We start from the raw sequence: 19921 nt of genomic DNA, 5'->3' as shown, positions 1-19921 counted from the left end.
CTTCCATCGGTCCTCAGCTACATCCCAAGATAAAGAGGCATACGCTGGGAGCTACTTACCATCTCGTCTGGAAGGCCCCCGCCTGTCCGAACATCTTCCTGGGCGTTCAACTCCAGTTCGTCGTAACTTCAGTAATTCATCGCGACCTGCGAAGAAACAAGTACAGATTAGCCAGTTGCAAGGACGTTTTCACCGCCGCATCTAGTGCATACTTTCCTTCTCGAACTCACCTGTCGGCCTCAGCCATCTTCACCGACATCTGCAAAACAAGAGGAGAATGTTATTTGGACAATCTTCAATATAAACTCTACTCAAAATCCCTAAGGACTTACCTGAATGGTGGAGTCGCAGCCGGTCTGGACTCCAGGCTACGCCAGTGAAGGAACTCGGCGATCAAGCCAACAGCGACGCGCCCCTGCCCAGTTGGCAGGATGGAGAGTGCAGCATTACAGTAATCAAGGTGAGCAGAGTTCCAAGGGGAGAACACAAGGGAGAACTGGGAGGTGGGCCGCTGGAAGCAAGGAGAAGTCTCTAAACCCCCCTCCTATCTTCTAGAACTGATTTCTGGCTGAATGAAGTCCGGGGAGGTGCAGAGTGCCCAGAGGTATCCCAGACCAGACCAGAGGTGTCTCTGTGGATACAAAGTGAGCGTTACAGTAGGTGTCCTATTGATTTTTGCTGTGCCGTTTCGGTGAGGTAATTCTGTAGGAGGCATATTTATTTTGTTTTGGTATATTCCACTATGTTGCATATGCTATGTAATTGGACTGTTGGTGTCTTACATACACAGTTTCACTTCTTATTTATTATTGAATGTACTTTATTTATGTGCTCCTTTTTTAAGTGTTTTTTTGGATGATATAACAATGTAAGATACCCCCTGAGTTTCTGGATAGTGTTGATGTTGTCCGAGTCCGTCCGCGAACAGGCGCATGGTCCCCGGACATCAGAACCACTAGCGCAGGTAGGGGGTTCAGTATGTTCTATGTTGCATGTATATAAACGAAGGGAATCCTAGTAAACTTTTATCAAATTTACCTTATCTATATATATATATATATATATATATATTCAGTGAAAAAACTTTGTTACAGGAACGTTATGGTTAAGTTGCGCTACTAAAAACCTATGAGATTCAGTAAAAAAAATCTTTGTTAAAGGGACATTTTGGTTAAGTTGCGCTACTGAAAACTTATGAAATTCAGTGAAAAAAACTTTGTTAAAGGGACATTATGGTTCCATGTAAAACTGAAAAAACTCTGAAATTCGCCAGTTATAGTAACCTAAGCAACCATAACTCGCGCCACCACCGTGCACTGCTAAAACTAACACCCAGGACATCAAAGATGGCATCACAAATGTCATTGGTTACGTGGTGATACATGTTTTGTTTCCCATTCACCGCGCAGCTACCTCCAAACCAAAATTTTACTATTAATAACGACATTCTTCCAGCTTTCAGTGCCATTCGATTTTTTTACCCCAACATGGACATTGCACATTGTCGCCTTCCATAGGGTTCCACTGCATTTCGTCCTATTGAATAAAATTTTCACTAAAAATGTGGTTTATCCAAAGGTTGCGTATTCATACATCTTTTTTTCCCACTTTCCCCTCAGATATTTCCTTCCCTATTTTCGGATTACAGCTGCCGAGTGACGGATTTTGCAACCGTCAAATGCAATTGTTTATCACCGGATCTCTGAGCGTCATAATTCGCTGGGATGATCGTGTCGGCCCTCTGTGTCCTTACGCTTCTGTCGTCATAAGAAGTAACATTCCATCCTTTCTGCTGGTGTAGATCACAGCGGTTGATGTCGTCACAGCGGTTGACGTTGTCTTGCACATCAATGTGGGAGGAAATCGACTACTTTGGCGGCAACGCTTACTTTCTGTGTGTGAAAAAAACAACGTGGCCTTTCACATTTTCATTGTCACCCAAAGAGACAAACTTAATACTTCTATGGAAATGTGAATAGGGCGATCATTTCGCACAGTTCATTGTGAAACAAAACTACTTTACTAATTGCATAGGGCGATGATTTCGCTCAGTTTACTGTGAAATAAAACTACTGTACTAATTCTTAAATGTTAGTGTTTTCTTTACAAATGTACTCTCTGTTTTCACAATGTGGTATGCTACGTTGCAGGTCGTAATGTGTTCTTTTGTAGGTGCTACATCACGGCACGTACGTCCATATGGATGCATTTGTTTAAGCTGCCAAGGAACATTATGGAGATTGGTACTGCATGCCATTTGCATAGGCTACGGGAGGGTCAGGTCCATCTCATATGCTTTAGTGCCGTCAGGCCAATTTCTGTCACCGTCAGGCCAATTTCTGTCACCCAGATGCCCTATGCACAGAAATGTTTGTAAAATAATACATGGTTACACCCTCCCAATCCACATATCTTCACACCTTTCGACCTGTGCCACTTACGAAATTATGTGTCGAAAGGTGAGTGGTAATGGTGTTGCTTCCAGTATTTCTGACGTCATTGCGCTTCACATCACAGAGTTTGTTTGGGATTTTATGTCGACGTAAGTACACTACTCCTTTGCGTTTTTTACGCACATTTTTAAAGAAAAAAAATTACTACATGTACAACACATGTATGTAAAGGTCATTGACAACGACCGAAAAGCTTTGTGTTGTGCATGTGATTGTGTTTTCATATTTAACAAGTGTCGTCATGTACATAACAAATCAACGGTACAGCTTCTGTCTCTGAGGGGGAGCAGTTTCTCCCTCTAAGGGGCCCAATGTCAGCTTTTTCCTGTTCTTTTGCACCTTCTTTGCCAATTTGCATTGCTTACAGGAAAAAAAGACCACCACGCTCTGATCCATAATTACAGAGGCTTCTTTATCTGGTGTAGTGTTTATCTCCTCAGCTATAACAATGGCTTCTGCCTCCACTTCCTCATGATTTTCATATGTCCGGGCAGTGGTCAGTGAGTTGGTATTAGCTAAAATACACCCTGCCATTTGGAGCAATATTTTTAGGGCAAATTGGAGAGAAGCTATAGAAGACTGAATCTCTGCTAATTCATTCGCTCCAGGGAACGGAGAGGATAAATCTCCTTCCTCTGTGTCTGGGACGTCCTCCATTGAGATCATTACCATATTTGGGGAAGCAGACAATCTGCTCATCGGAACCGAATGGCCCAAGGCACTGACAGGTGAGGACAAGGGATTAATACCCTGTGTCAGATCTTTATCTCCCGACAGCCTGGGGATCTCGAGGGTCATCCCTTGTTGAATGCTCAGGCAGAGTTCTAGTAGAGAGTTGTTATCGATGTCGTCGAAATTAGTGGAACTCATTGGATCCCCCTCTCCAGCTCCTGGGGGTACAAGTTCCTCAATGATCGTGGAATTAATTTCTTTACCCCCTGACCCAGAAGGGTGGGCTTTTTAGGGTTCTTCTTAGTGTTTTCCTTAGGGCTTCCCATCTCTTCACTCCGCAGTACATCTGCCTCCCGTTGTTTCTTCGTCTTCCGCAAATTATATTTGCTTTGTGCCAGCTTTTTCTCTGGGGGCATTTTAAGTTATTAACCAGACCAGTGTCCAGAAGAAAGCTAGTTTGTACTAACTCTGTCAGGCTGACGGCCCCTCACACCAACTATTCTAGGCACTCGCGAGAATAGGGAGTGAAAGGCTCCAATACACCCCCGTCTGTGCAAACGCCCTTGCGCTTGATATTAATCACTCTGGCCTTATTGACAGCCTTGAACCAGCCTCCAACATATACTAATAGTCCCCACTCAGTGCAGCAATGTATACTGTGGGTTCAAGCCGTGGGTCCACTAGGCAGGACCACACAGGAGCCCACTGCCACTACAGACAGAACAACAGGAAACTGTAGAGTAGGGCAGAGTAGGGCGGAAGGATGTGCTACACGTAGAACTCCCAGAGAGTCACACCCCGCAAGGCTCGCCACACTCTAAACGCTGCGCAATCGGCACAGAGCTCCAAGCCAGCGGCCGTACCACGGGGTAGGAGCCAGACCACAGTCAGAGCTGAATCAGACCAGTGATCCAATGACCAGTGACCAGTGAACAAAAACAAAAAAAAATTGACATGGGGGGGGGGGGTCCTGGGAGTCTCTCTGCCAGACATTAGTCCTGGTTATGAGAGACTTACCCAGAGTCTTTAGCTCACTATCTTTCACAGAGAAGAAATATCCCAAACATATCAGTCTTTGTCCTGCCCTGGGGCAGTCCAGCACTGAAATACTAGGCAATTCTCCTCTGAACAAGAGTACCAACAGCATCCCCAGACACGTGTTTCGGTCTGGTTGGACCTCATCAGTAAGGAGGCGCTGTGCCTCTCTAAGAATAGTGAGCAAGGGGTCCACGTCTGGATTCCCCTAGTAACGTAGGGTGAGACCCAAAGTTACTTGAATATGCAAATTGACAAGGGGGGGTCCTGGGAGTCTCTCTGCCAGACATTAGTCCTGGTTACGAGAGACTTACCCAGAGTCTTTAGCTCACTATCTTTCAGAGAGAAGAAATATCCCAAACATATCAGTCTTTGTCCTGCCCTGGGGCAGTCCAGCACTGCAATGCTAGGCAATTCTCCTCTGAAAAAGAGTACCAACAGCATCCCCAGACACGTGTTTCGGTCTGGTTGGACCTCATCAGTAAGGAGGAGCTGTGCCTCTCTAAGAATAGTGAGCAAGGGGTCCACGTCTGGATTCCCCTACTTACTTAGGGTGAGACCCAAAGTTACTTGAATATGCAAATTGACAAGGGGTGTCCTGGGAGTCTCTCTGCCAGAAATTAGTCCTGGTTACGAGAGATTTACCCAGAGTCTTTAGCTCACTATTATTCACAGAGAAGAAATATCCCAAACATATCAGTCTTTGTCCTGCCCTGGGGCAGTCCAGCACTGAAATGCTAGGCAAATCTCCTCTGAACAAGAGTACCAACAGCATCCCCAGACCAGTGACCAGTGAACAGACATTGGGTGATACACGCCCAGAGTGGGACTCCACCAACAGCGGTCTGAGCAAAAAATATTTCTTCACAATTGCAACATAAACCTCTAATTTCAAACACTCCATCTAAAACCACATTATATAACCAAACAAAACATTGTAAGCCAATGCTTTGACAACACATCGCCTATGTCCTCAATATCACTATTAAACCCATTCTCAAAATTCTAAAATTCTCCATAGTCTTCTGAACAATGACATTCCTCTCCTTCTGAAATTGGCTTCATGTTTCAAATATCCAATGAAACAATAAATATACCCCAAAATCGCACAATCTCTAAAACTACACTTCACTCTCAAACAATAAAAATGTAGTATATAGAAAAACTCTGAATATAATGATACAATATATGTACAGTTTTATTTGTACATATAAACATCGCTCAAAAAGTACATTCTCTGATAGGTTCAAGAGTTGTAGAACATCTGAGATACTTAACATTCGATTGGCAGCTACCCACCACACAAACAATAAACAACCAATCAGAAAATAAATACAAGAAATTCCACCTTCTTTCCTCATGTAATATTCCTCCATTTCTAATTCTAATATCTGAGGTGACCAGCAGTATTTTTGTCTATCACAGTACAATGGAAAACTACATGGAATTGCAGGAGGAGAATAATCCTACAGAAGAAGACAGTAAAAAAGAAGATACTCAAGAAAAGGAACCAGACGAAAATACATCACATTCAGGATTTTGTGAGTCCATTCTGAACATTTCTGTAAAATTGGACTAACAATAATTATATGTTATTGAACAAATATCAGTCACCAAACAGATATAGTTTATCTAGCTACCTTTAAATATATATGCAACAAACACAAATATTTTTAAGTTTATTATATCTTCAATTGTCTAAATATAGTTCAAATATTTTCAAACAGATGAAGAAGTCATGCAAGTAAACAAGAAGCACCATAAGAACTGCCCACGAAACTAATCATGGATTCATTAACAGAATTAATACAACTTGTAATTAATGTTATGAAAGAACTACAGTCAATGAAAAAAGACATTGGAAATTTGAGACAAATCATGGACAGTAAGAATCCAGATAATTGGGCTAAGGAAGAAGATGTATCTTGTAATCAAGCTAAAAGAAAAAGAAAAACCACAACCACACACCCCCTAATAAACCTGTTTTTAACAAACTTTGTTTGCATATTTATTTACATTTTTAAGGTATGTATTATTAAGAAAAAATGTATTATAAATGTTACAATAACTGTTTACAAATACTACACTCAATACATCTTAAAAAAACTTTCCAATACGACTACACGCACACATGTATATATTTGTTTATTTACATGTTTTTAGATGCGGCTACACAATGCATGACGCACCAGTTATGCTTCCTATCCGCGGCTGCACGGTATACCCATGGGTAACAACCCATGTTGTGGGACGGGTTTGGAATAGCCACGGTGAACACCCCCAGTCATTGCTGTTCCTAAGCACGATGCTGAATACACCAATGGTGACCCTTTTTTATGTGCTCACGGCTATAGGATTGTGCTTTTTTAATGAAAAACTGAGTATGGAATATGAATGGCAAAAGAGAATGTAGTGATACAATGGTAGTTAAAAGGAGTTATGCAAGGTACTTGATAATAAAGGGAGCACACCAAATGTGCTAAAATACTACACTTGGTGTACTCCAAAACAGTCCCTTTTAGGACTACTTATCACATATAAATACACAAATAGAATGAAATAATATCCAAAAACATTTTCTAAAATAACTCATCACTCATAGCCATAGCCAGAGTTCATTGACTTTTTTCTATCTGCGGTTACAATATGAAACTTTGGGCGGTAAGTCGCATTGATTTGTATACATTTATAGATAATAGATAATTCTTAGAATGGTCTCTTGCAGGTACAAACAGTGTACTTTTTTGCACATTGAGATCTATAGCCGCGGGTACGGTCCTACGAACCTGTGGCTATAACCCACCCCAGTCATTGCTGCGGTTAACCACACATCCTAATTCAACATCACATTGGGCAATACCGTAGCTGCAACGTTGTTCATCTGTGTTTTTCAAAAAAATGATATCCTTCTATCTGTAAACAAAGAAAACATAATTAGTTAAAGAACACACACACTGTATTTATTTATTTATTGATTAGATATACATATAGCCAATTGGCTTTGTATAACACATTAACAATACAACATAATACACACAATCTAAAAACATATTACATTTTCACATGTGCTATACAATACAGTTTAAAATTGCCACAATTTTCAAATAAAATACCACCATAAAATATATCAAGTTAATATCATTGCCTCGCATAAAATTCATCCATTGCTCAGAGATCTCAGTCATCACTGTGTCATTGTTATAAGATTTAAAACATGTAGTTCGCAGATCATTTAGACTTTCACAGCACATGATTAGATGATGAAGGGACTAAACTACATTTACTCCACATAGGTGACAATACTTCAACATATGTGTGGAACCAATGTTCGCACAATTTGTTTCTAGTGCATCAGTCACATTAAATTTCATCATTAGGTAGGTGCCAATTATGCCAGCATTGGGATGAGCAAGAATATAAGGGGGAGACAACACTCTACTCATATATTCATCAAGAAACCTGCCACTATGCTTTTTAGATGCTAAGTTTACAATATTTTGTTCATGGCAATAGTCCTGCACCTTGACCTTAAGTCTCATTTTTAAAGATAGTAGAGAAAGAGTACCTGGATCAGACCCATTAGTCCATGTACAGTGTAGTCTTTGAATGATACCAATGGTACCAATCAACACATTACCTTCCAGACTAAGATATGCTTTTACAAATGGCACAAAGATAGTTTCAGTGCGGAGTGTTACAGCTTTCTCATAGGATAGAACACATTGGCAGATATATGCATACAAATAACTTTTGATGTTGAATTCCAAATACAGATATTCCACACTCACTCTCGGAGGGAGACGTAGTAATTTTCTTAAGAGAATAGACTCAAAGACCACACTACGTTTGACAAACTTAAGCCCCCAAATTTCCACAGCATAGAGCAGCATTGATCTTATTTTTGCAAGGTAAATGTTGAGAACTGCAATGACCGAATAACAGCAATTGCGACCAATAAAAACACTTAAAGCGTTTGCAGCCACAGTACATCTGCTCTTGATAGATGACCACTGTTCCTCCCAATTCAACTTTTCATCAATAACAACTCCCAGATATTTATATGATTTGACCTGTTCCACTTTTTTGCTTTCCAAGCTCCATGAGTATTTCTTCTCTTATCGATGTTAATGGTTAAACCATTCTCAGCAGAGTAGATAGCCAAAGAGTCAAGCATATGCTGAAGGCCCGCCGGGGTATAATCTAACAATAGCAGGTCGTCAGCATAGGCAAGCCATCCAATAGTTACTCCATTAACTATCACGGGGTTAGCTTCTGGGATAGAGAATGCATTCTTCATATCTGATAGATACAGATTAAAAAGGATGGCAGCAATCATACAGCCTTGCTTAACACCGCTGCTAGTGGCCATAAATTTCGAAAGTTTACCAGCTGCATTGAGTCTGATGCGTACTGATGTATCAGAGTGTAACAGCATTAACATCTTTAACAGACCTTGGGGAATCCCCCATGTACTTAGTTTTTTCCAGAGTCGGTTTCGAAGTATGGTGTCAAATGCCGCAGAAAAATCAATATATGCGCAATAAACATTTAGATTGCGTTTTTTCCAGGCATGTTCTATCGAAGATATAAACATCATCAAGTTATGTACAGTACTAGATTTGTCACGGAAACCTATTTGGTTGGGAGGTAAGATATTATTTTCACTAACCCAATCATTAAGTTCCTTGAGCAATACTTTGGTAAATATCTTAGAGGACACATCTAACATTGCCAACATTCGAAAGTTAGCCGGGTTATCCCATGGCCCTTTTTTATGAACAGTAAGGATGTGGCTTGTCTTCCACGATAAGGGTATTTCACCTAGCGTCCCTATTTGTTTGACCAAGAGTACAAGAGCAGCACCCCACAGTTCAGGCTGCTTTTTTATGACCAGATTACAGACCCCATCTGGCCCTGCGGCCCGTGTGTTCTTAAGGTTTTCAATGATTTTAATGATATCAAGTTCGGAGGATTTACAGACCCAAGTAACTTCGGGAGAAAGAGTAAGCGTAGTACCTAGTTCAACTTTGCCCAGTGTGCCGTTGATATAATGGGCCCACGTGTCTTCAGGGATACAATTTATTGTTAAATCGCGTTTTTTATGTTTGCTAAGGAGATGCCAAATCCCTTGTTGATTGTTGGACAAGGCAGCCAGAGCAATTTTTTTCCATATTTTGGTTTCACATTCTCGTTTATGGATTTTTAGCCACACTTTATAATTCTTTTTGAGTTTTTTAATTAGACATGCTACCTCACGTTCTGACGACAGGGAGTCGTTTCTGAGAACAATGCGAATTTCATTACGCAAATTCTTTTTAGCCAAATTCATCTTTTTGTCATTCCCAGGTCTTCGTGGGATAGCGATATTAGAACGTTCCCCGGTTGATTTGTATGTACGACGTTCACCCACTTGTTTCTGAATATTTTGCATAAGTTCAGTGAAACTATGCAAAATTTGATTACCGGCATTCATACCGGACACCACTTCCTTAATGAACTCCGGTAATAGGGTGGATACCAGTTGAGAGACATGTTTAATATTACGACTATGCCACACAGTCCTATTATGTCCTTCATTAATACTGAGCACCCCATTATCATCATAGTCATGATGGACTATACCTTTGTCTGTGACAGCAAATAACAGAGACAGGGGTAGATGATCACTCTCATCTCTCTCAACTATACCCATATCTATGACAAAATGGAACCCAATTTGATTGGTGAAAATGTAGTCAAGGGTAGCTGCAGATCTACCCTCAACCCTAGTGAAGTTCATAGGCACATCGCTAGGTGTGGAACCATTAAGTTTAATAAAACTATGGGTCTGCATAACTTTCATCCAATTTTTGCCTTGTCTATTAGACACAGAGTGGATATTAGATTTGAGCGAGGTACCCAGCTGCACATCAGTCAGACAATAATCGCCAATTTTCGCATTCAGATCACCCAAAAGAAATATAGGGTAGCGATGATTGAACAATTTCAACACATTTTCAACAGTCTCAATATTAGTTGCTGTTTTAGCCAGATTAGGAGGATCGTAGATATTAATCACAATTAGGATGGTCGACATCAATGTTAATTTGGCCACTAATATATGTTCATTCGATAACAAGAGTTTGTTAATGGACCATGGTGATTGAACAGAAATCAACAGGCCACCTTTCGGGCGACCAAGAGGGCCCTTTGTCGCAATTTGATGGACAGTACATCTATCGTAAATCTGTATTTCTGCTGTTAGCCATGTTTCCTGGAGTGCAATAATATTAAAGAGAGCCATACATACAATCAAACCATCATCCTGAAACAGATGCGAGTGCCCACGAGTATTCCAAGAATAGAGCAACTGCATCGAGTTTGGTCATTGACGAGTGTCAGCGAAGTGGGACTTAAAACTCAATGGCAACCATTGCCAATAACCTTCAGGAATGGCATCGTTATTATTTGCTGCAGTATTAGTGTCATGGTTAGGCAACGGATTCACGGGTGCGGTATTAGATTTGGTGGGCAGATTAGAGCCACTAGTATTAGTGTTACTAAGCCTCTGAGCTTTAGGACTTTGGCGTGATTTTACAGACGGTATTGACACTTTATGAATGGCATAACCAAGACGTAATAGCTCAACTTCATATCCCATAACGTAGTTAAGCGTAGCTTCAGCCTCAAAACACACATTGGTAATATATTTGTTATGAAGCTCAAGCTGGTCAACCAAACGAATATCACTAGATGTAATTACCCTCAATGGAACAATAGTTTTAAATATGCTCAATACAGCAGCACGATTTAAAAGGGGGAGAGCACTTTTCCATGTGGACTTGCTGTATTTGTAACGCTGATAGCATTCCAATGCAGTTCCCACCACTGCTAGTGTTAGCATTAGAGGAGGTGGTATTGGCATTATTATTGAGGACCCAGGAATCTGGCAGTGTTGATTGAGTAGGTGCCGCTGGCATATTAGAAATGACTGCTGCCTTTGTAGTATTTGTTGATGACTCAATCGCAAAAATTGAAGACATTAAGGATTCTACCATCACACAATTGGATTGAGGGCCAGTCAGAATATTATTAGAGATCAACTCATTAGATCGAGAAGGAGTGATCACTAAATCACTAGCATTAGCGACTACAGCATCAGCGGATACCTCTGACTCAGCCACAGGAATGGCATTCACAGAGGCAGCATCCAGTTCTGGGACTGGATTTTTCTGTTTTTTTTGTGGTCCGCTTACTATACATAATCGCCTGGTGGGCAATATTCGATTTCTTATTGACCAGAGTTTTCTTCTTCACAACAGACTCACCCTTACCTTTTAGATTTGTCTTAGGGATGACTAGAGGCAGGGGAATAGTGGGAGAAGTATTACGCTTATTTGCGCACACATTACAATGGTAGTCTTTCAGAGACGTATGGATTAATAATGACTGGGCATCAATTTTAGTCTCTAGATGTGCACACTTCTCAAGTAACATAGTCAACAAATTCTCTAGGGCATTAAACATATCATCAGAATTCATACTAGAGTCTACATCATCGTTAGTACGTGAGCCCTCACCATAATCAGTAATTACGTTTTGAGAGGGACATACATGCTCCTGGGTTGGTTTAATCATATTGAAACAAAATATAGAAGGAATACCAACATCAAAACCACTCTCATTCTTCAAAACAGGTTTACAGTTAGGGACAATAGACGAGTCGGGTCCCAATGGCAGTGTCATCTTAGTAGGAGGAGTGAAGAATAATGGGGTGGGAGCAATCTCAGTCAAAGATATTTCAGGATCAATTCCCATGTACTCAATTTCTAGTTCATCCAATTCAAAAATTGATATGTCAATAGAGATTTTTCCATGGTTGTTTTTTCTCCTTGTGGACCATGGCATTAGTACTACCATTAACTAATAGTCCACTGGTACATGTGGTCACAGACATAGGAGTTGGTAAAGGAACTATGTTTGGGGTGACTGGCACAAAGTCAGCCACTTTGGGATCAAGTTGACTTAGGGAAACACTCGGCAAGACATTTTCATGAGACCCCTTGGCCACTGAAGGTTCTATATGATGCATTTTAGGATTGTCACAAAAAACATCAGACAATAGCTTACCACTTACACAACCAAGATCATTTGTTAAATCTAAGACCAGATCCTCAGATGCAATAAGACGAAGATCCTTATCAATAGGCAAATGGGAAGCTGTTAAAATAGGTATGGCGGTCTTTGAGAAATAATCTGTGATAGGATTACTAGGATTACCGAGCACAGCACCCTTTTTAGGACGAGTGATTATCTTAGGAACGCAAACGTGCCTATTGCGCAAATTTCTATGCATAGCCACTTCCTTGTCAAAGTCGTCCATACCTTTGCGACAGTGATACACACAACACAAGCTAGCAAGCTAGTTAAATCCTAGGATAGGGCACTTGAGCACACACCAATAAGAAAGAGTAACAGAATAGGTGCGGAATGCCCCCGCAATAAAAAACAACTACACAATGTGATGCAGTCCCAGTGGTTACAGAGTATAGCCGCTCATATGTTGTAGACACAGTGGTTTTAGAGTATAGCCCCTCATATGGCTTATCATAGACACGAAGTAGGCGGCACGAAAGCCAGAGAGGATATTGCCGTGCACACGACACAATATAAACACAGTTGAGGGAGCAGCAATAGCAAGAAAAACAAACAGTTAAAAAAAAATAAAAGAAAAAATTTAGAACTAGTTGTATTAAAACTTTCAGCTAAAAATAGAACTGGCAATAATACAATAAAGCAATCAGTATAACATGTAAAAAGCCAGGAAATTTTTTCAAACAAGCTGTGGACTCACCCCAAGACTACTACAGCAGGTGATAAGCAGATCATATCATATCTACCATTCCTTCCAATGCGGTAATGACATTAATCACACTAGTGTCACGAGGAAAGAGTAAAGCAGCAATTGACTAGGCAACGTTGCGCTTGCACTTGCAAAGCAGCCAAACAGCCTAACAGCCACTTGCAGAGCCACCTCAGGAGCGCGCGCGCAGGAGCACGCGGCGGCTCGTATTTATGACGAAGTGGGTGTGTCCTAGAAAAAATATATAAAATATACGTGATTAGGTCCTATAATTATACAGTAACACGTATAATTATATTAGGAATTATATAAATGTCCACAAGTGATGGTAGTCAGGTAATCAGGGATGTCCTTGTAGAATAAGCGTGGAATACCGGCAACAATGTATCCAGCGACGTGACGAAGAATTTTCCACAGCCTAACAGCCACTTGCAGAGCCACTTCAGGAGTGCGCGCGCAGGAGTGTGCGGCGGCTCGTATTTATGACAAAGTGGGCGTGTCCGGCAACAATGTATCCAGCGACGTGACGAAGAGTTTTCCACAGCCTAACAGCCACTTCACTTTAAGAAACACAATTTAATATAAACGTTTTTATGACCCTCATATCTTGTATGCAGTGCATCACATGCACTATGTAAGATACATTCATGCATTGAACACTGTTCTTCTCTTTGCACTTATTATTCATTGGGTCATTGGAAAAAAAAAGCCAGCTTGGATAAAACAAAACATACAATAATATAAAAACAAATATTAATACTGTCACCACAATAAATGAACAGCAATATATAAGCTTTACCTCCATAAAAAAAAGCAAAGGCGTGTAAAAAACAATTGCTGACATTTTACAATATTACCAGGTGAAGGACCAACACAGCAAAAAGAAAATAGAGAAAGTGATGTACAAATTCTGTGGAAAGATTTTACAGAGGGGTACTTCAAATAAGCCATTGCACAGTTTGGGAACCTCAACATCTTGTCTGAGTACATTGGAATGAAGTGAAAGAATCATATAGGATGGTTCATATGAAACATAAATTGAAAGCGCGTGGAACAAAATCAGAAAACCAGTATTCATCATCTGCACAACAGTGTACAAATACTATTACTTTTTTTCCACCAACCAACACCCAACCCCCATCCCATCCTGCCTGCCCCTGAAATATCAAATTGATTTGTAATATGCAAAACATGTCACCGCTGTTTCAAGGTGGGAGTTGCCACCCCTGAAATATCAAATTGATTTGTAATATGCAAAACATGTCACTGCTGTTTCAAGGTGGGAGTTGCCACCCTCAACCGGACACCAGAACATCAGGACAATTGCCAATGCTGGGAGCAATATTCAAAACTAGACTAGGGTGGCTGAAGTTCAAAAACAGGGAAAGGATGGGTTAGACACAAAGAATGACAGTATAGTGCACAGCGGTAGAGAGTATAAAGGTACAATGCATAGGGAACAATACAGTAGGAGATAATATGTATGAACCAACTGGCAGGAGTCATCACAAAATAGTGTAGGTTCCCAATCCATACCCATCACATAAAAGGGCTACAGGAATTAAACCGTGTGCACACATGGATAAACTACATAGACCTATGCAATATGTGGATAAACTACACTACAATATAACACACAACTAACAATAAAGGTATAAAAACTACCACTGCAATAAACAAACAGAGATATATAAACTGCGTGAGAATAAACATAGGACATTATACTGGGTGGTGGTAGAACAGAGGATGGTGAAGATAAAGTAAACTTGGAGAACAAGAGAGAATGGGGTGGGATAAGTAAACTTGGAGTAGAAGATATAGAAAACAATGACACAGGCAGAAACAATAGCACTATCATTTTTTTAAACAGGTTTTTTCGCCATACAAAAACAAACTCCAAGAAGACCACTGCAGATAGTTAGAACTACTGCAAGATAAAAGAACACTATTTTTTTTAAAACATTGAGAAAATCCTATTCACCATGTGCAAAAAGACACTAAGATGTGGACCTTCAAATGTGCAATTTCAAAGCTTGGAAACATCCAGGTTCAGTGGGATCCACTGACAGTGAATGAACCCTCAGCTTCTGCTGCATTGTCAATTACACCTGTTCCAATTTTACTGCTCCCAATGATTTATTTATTTATTTATTTATTTTTACATTTGTAAAGCTCCCAAACCCTGGGGCACCAGGGTGCTGTTGTAACCAGTTACATGATACAAGACTTAATTGTGGCAATATAAAAACTTACCAGGACATGCAAACAAAAATCACGTCATCGTATGTTAAATTAACAAGAGACAGCATCTAGAAGCAGAGTGGTAATATGTATGTTAGGCAAAGAGCCAAATTTTCACCGCCTTGCTGAAGGTCCAGTATGAGTTTTCTGCTCTTACATCTGTGGGGAGTGAGTTCCAATGGTTAACTGCTACCGACGGGAAGCTCACCCCACCTCCTTTGGCTCTTTTCACTTTCAATAGGGTGTGTCGTTGAGTGTAGATAGACCTAACTGGTTTGTTGCTCTCAATTTTCTGTGACAGATATTGCAGGGCGGTGTTGCTGTGGCATTTATGGGTATTAGATAACGTTTTGAAAATGATCCTTTCCCTGATCAGGAGCAAGTGCACCTTTTTTCTGGGGGCTAAAATATGGTCTCTTCTGGGGATATTTAATGCTGCTCTGAGGGTATTATTTTGGATTATCTGAAGTTTGTTAATGTTTTCTTTGGATGTCCCAGCAAAGTGCACTTTACAATAATCCAATTTCGCGCCCGTGGTAGCTCTACCAATGGTAAAACAGCTCTCTGGCATCAAGAATTGTCTCACTGCAGTGATGAGTTTGGCTGTGTAGGCTGCTGAGCGCTTACTTGTTTGGTGAGGGAGAGGGCTGAGTCCAGGTGGACGCTGAATGTTTTTACTGTAGCTGAGACAGGGATCTGGAACCCTTGCATCCTAAAGGTGGAGTGTTGGGGGCTGAGTTTCTGTAGCATGGCTGGTGGGCCTGCCAGCAGGATCTCTGTGTTATCGTCATTCAGACAGGGTAGTTGTACGCTATCCATGTTTGAATAGTAGAGTAGATTTTGTTGAGCGTGAGGGAGTCTTTTTTGTAGGAGCCTGACAGGGGTAGGAGGAGTTGGGTGTCATCGGCATAGTTACTGTATGATATGCTGATGTCATGCAGGATGTCGAATAGCGGTTTGGTGAATATATTGTAGAGAGAGGGGTAGACACTGGAGCCTTTGGGGATGCCACAGGGAATGGCGATAGGTGGAGCACTCGCAGTGCCAGAGAAGACTATCATGGTTCTCCCTTCTAGGAAGGGGAATATCCAGGAAATGGCATCAATGGAGAAATTAGCTGATGTGATAAGGTGGTGTCATAAAGTGATGTGGTCTACTAAGTTGAAGGCAGCTGATAGGTCTAGTAGGAGTAGAATGGCTGGTTTGCCCTCATCTGTGAAGGAGTTGAGTTGGATTTTTAAATTTAGTAGAGCCAATTGCATTCCTTTGCCAGGCCGGAACCCTGATTGCTGCATACCTAGGATGCGGTTTGACTCTAGGTAGGCTTGGGACTGGTTGTAGGCTGCCCTCTCCAGGATCTTAAGCAAGAATGGTATTTTAGTATAGGGCAGTAGTTGTTTGCTGCTGCAGGGTCAAGTGAAGGATTTTTCAGTAAGGGACAGACCCATGAATCTTTGAAGCTGGCTGATACTAGGTGGGGGAGAAGGAGGTGTTGATGAATTTAGTGATGAAGGGGACTAAGGCTTCTGAACAATCTCTAATTACAGATGCTAAGCAGTTGTCTCCCTTGCAGTTGGAGGATTTGCGGTCATTTAGGAAATTCGCTGTTTCTAGTTCTTTGATTTCGCTGAATTGGAAGGCAGGTGCGGTGTGTACTCTGGTGAGGAGTGGTAGGTTAGAGGGGGTGGTTTTACCTTGATTGAGTTCAATTTGTTTCTGCAGTAAATATATTTTCTCCCGCATGGCATTCCGAATATTTGTGCACCAAGTTTCATCTTTGTCAATGGAGTTTGGGGCTGTGACGCATGTCTCAAGCTCTCTAAGGATTTTGAACAGTTACTTGGAGTTAGAGTTGGCTTTTTCGATTCTAGTGTTGTAGATTTGAGGTTTGGCAGCTGTGATAGCTTGTTTCTATTCATTGGGTAGATTTGTGGGGTATTATTTCCAGAGGCCTTTATCCTGTTCTTCTTAGAACGCAGTGCTTTGAGGTATGTGGTGAACAATGGGTTGAGGTGGCATGTTGGTTTGGACTTTCTCTGGAGGATGGGGGCCACTAGGTTGACTGCATTGGTTAGAGTGCTAGCATATAAGTCTGCTAGGCCTTGGGGGTCAGTAACGTCTAGAGAGTCTGAGCTGAGGGGCTTACGGCAGGGGGAGATGGAATCTTTGGTGATTTTCTGGGAGCTACAGGAGGAGGTAGGTGGTAGTGTGGAGTAGTGAGAAAGGGCTTGTTCCTCTGAGGGGAATGATAAACCAATGATGTGATGGTACGAACATGGACAGGGGGTGTTAGAGGTGATGTTGATCTGACTATTCAAATCAGCCATCCAGTCGAGGGTTCTGCCTTTGTTGTGGGATGGAGATGAGATGCAGGGCTTGAATCCAAGGTCTGCGAGAGCATTAGCTGCAGCGTTAGTTGCAGTGTCCACTGGGTCTTGAAGGCCTAGATTGAAGTCGCCTAGTAGTTTGACTCATGAGGTGGGTTTAATGTTGTTACATATAGTGTGGGGGAGATTTTCCTCGAATGCAGAAGTGGGTCCTGGCTGCCTGTAGAGAATGTGTATTGTGATGGAGTCTTTGGGGGCCATAGTCAGTTTAATCGCAAGGTGCTCGCAGTGATCATCTGTAGAGTTACTGCAGGGTCTGATTTGAAGAGTGTCCATGTAGATAAGGACGACGCCGCCCCCTCAGGAGTCTGATCTATCGCACCTAATGATGGTGAAGCCCTTGGGAAGGGCTAGGAATAGTGTGGGCCAGAGGCCTGGTTGAGCCAGGATTTTGTGATGGCCAGTAGGTCAGGTTTTTGATTTGTAATGAGGTCATTGATGTTCAGGGCATACATGGGGCAGGACCTGGCATTGACAAGGGCTCTGTGGAGACAAGGGTATTGTTGGTCATCTTGCGGGCTGTGTTGAGTTGCTTGATGTCTGATGGTGTGTTAGATGTGGGCCCAGATCCTGGTGCGGGTTTGATTATGGCACTAGCCATATGTTGGGTAGGGTAAGGGAGAGTAGTGGTGTGGGCCAAGACTAGTATTATCTGGTGGCTGCGTGTATAGGGGGGTGCAGGGAGAGTTGGTGATTTACTAGGTGGTAGGTTATGGGCATTAGATGCTTTGGTGGGTATGGGGGTGGGATTTGCACAGGATGTGGAACTCAAGTGGATTTTCCTGAATTGGCTGGATAGTGGGAGGTGGGAGGGGAGGCTGCTGGTGGTCCTTGAACATAATCTAGAGTTCCTTGCTGCAATGTGCAGAAGGGCACAGGTGCCTATTTTAGTAGGGAGTGATCTGGAGAGAGGTGGGGGTGAAGCAGAGGTGGATATGGCTCTCAAGGTGTGAGAGAGTGGCAGCAGGTTGGGTGCAGTGGTTGTGGTATGTATTAGCTGAGAGCGTTGGCTATGCTTCGATTGGGGGAGAGAATATTGCTGGTACTGGTTTCTTTTGTTGGTATGTGATTAGCGTGGTGAGCATTATTGGGTCTGTTGGTGGTGGCGCTGTGTGCGCCTTTGCCTTGAAATAGAGGGGTTGACGGGGGTAATGAGCCAGACCAGCTGGCATGGTGCGGGCGTGCATAGGGACAAACAGGTCAGCTACGGGCATTTTAAACTTGCTGAGATGTGCTGGTCAACAATAGATGTGCCATGAAGGGGGAGGCATTATGCAGGGCCGGAGCAGGATAGATTCCAAATTGGGAGAATGTGGGCCTACTAGAGGGGTTTTCGGCTGTGCTGTGATCAGGATAGGGAGGGTGAGGCTACCTTGTGTTGGGGAGGAGGTGGCTCGGGTTGCAAGAGCCTCTATGCTTGATCCTGATGCAGTAGCGGGAGGGAGAAAGGGTGTTGAGCAGGGTAATGGACAATGCCACAGACAACATGGTGGAACAATACTTTTGCAGGATACATTGTAAGTTCTAGCAGTACATTTAAGTATGTGGGGCTTACCTTCAACTTGGATGATCTTTGGGGCGGTAAAGTGGAATTTGGTTACCGGCAATAGCAGCATGCAGCGGACAGCTGCAGACAGCGCCTGCTACCTTAGATGCCTGCCTTGGGATGATGCCAGCTCCACCATCCAGCGGACCATAGGCGAGGCAACAGGAACTGAACCTGACCAATCTAGGCTGGCGATGAAGATGTGTGCCTACTCCAGGTGGCCATCTTAAAAGGGGGTGAATCCGATCCAAACCGGTTCATGTCTCAGGGGTGCTGGGTGGACTTCTTTGTGGGATGTTGGCGCAGGGCAGCTGCAGACAGCTCTTGCTGCCTGAGATGCCTACCCACAATGTACATTGCCATCACTAATTCACTAACACAATAGAGGTACAATAAAAGTATAAAAACTGTTACTATAATCAATGAACATACATATATAAACTGGGTCAGAACAAACAAGGGATATTATGCTAAGGAATTACAAAAGAGTGAATGGGGTAGGTTAAGTAAACTTGTAAAACAACAGACAATGAGGTAGGTTAAGTAAACATGCAGATCAAAAAAAAGATGGGGCAGGTTAAGTAAACTTGGAGAACATGGGAAACAAAACAGTCACACAGATAGAAACAGTACCCATGACCAATCAGGATACTCAAGAGTCCATAGATGAGATATCAACCACACCCGCAAAAAATTACTTTAAATGTATAATTGCAGACAGTCCAGTTTAGTCACCAATGTTCCA

Source organism: Ambystoma mexicanum, chromosome 8 (genome assembly GCF_040938575.1).
Source record: "Ambystoma mexicanum isolate Mex_15411 chromosome 8, UKY_AmexF1_1, whole genome shotgun sequence".
In the NCBI taxonomy this organism is placed as follows: Eukaryota; Metazoa; Chordata; class Amphibia; order Caudata; family Ambystomatidae; genus Ambystoma; species Ambystoma mexicanum.
The sequence above is the reverse complement of the archived record's forward strand: the minus strand, read 5'-3'. Positions refer to the sequence as shown.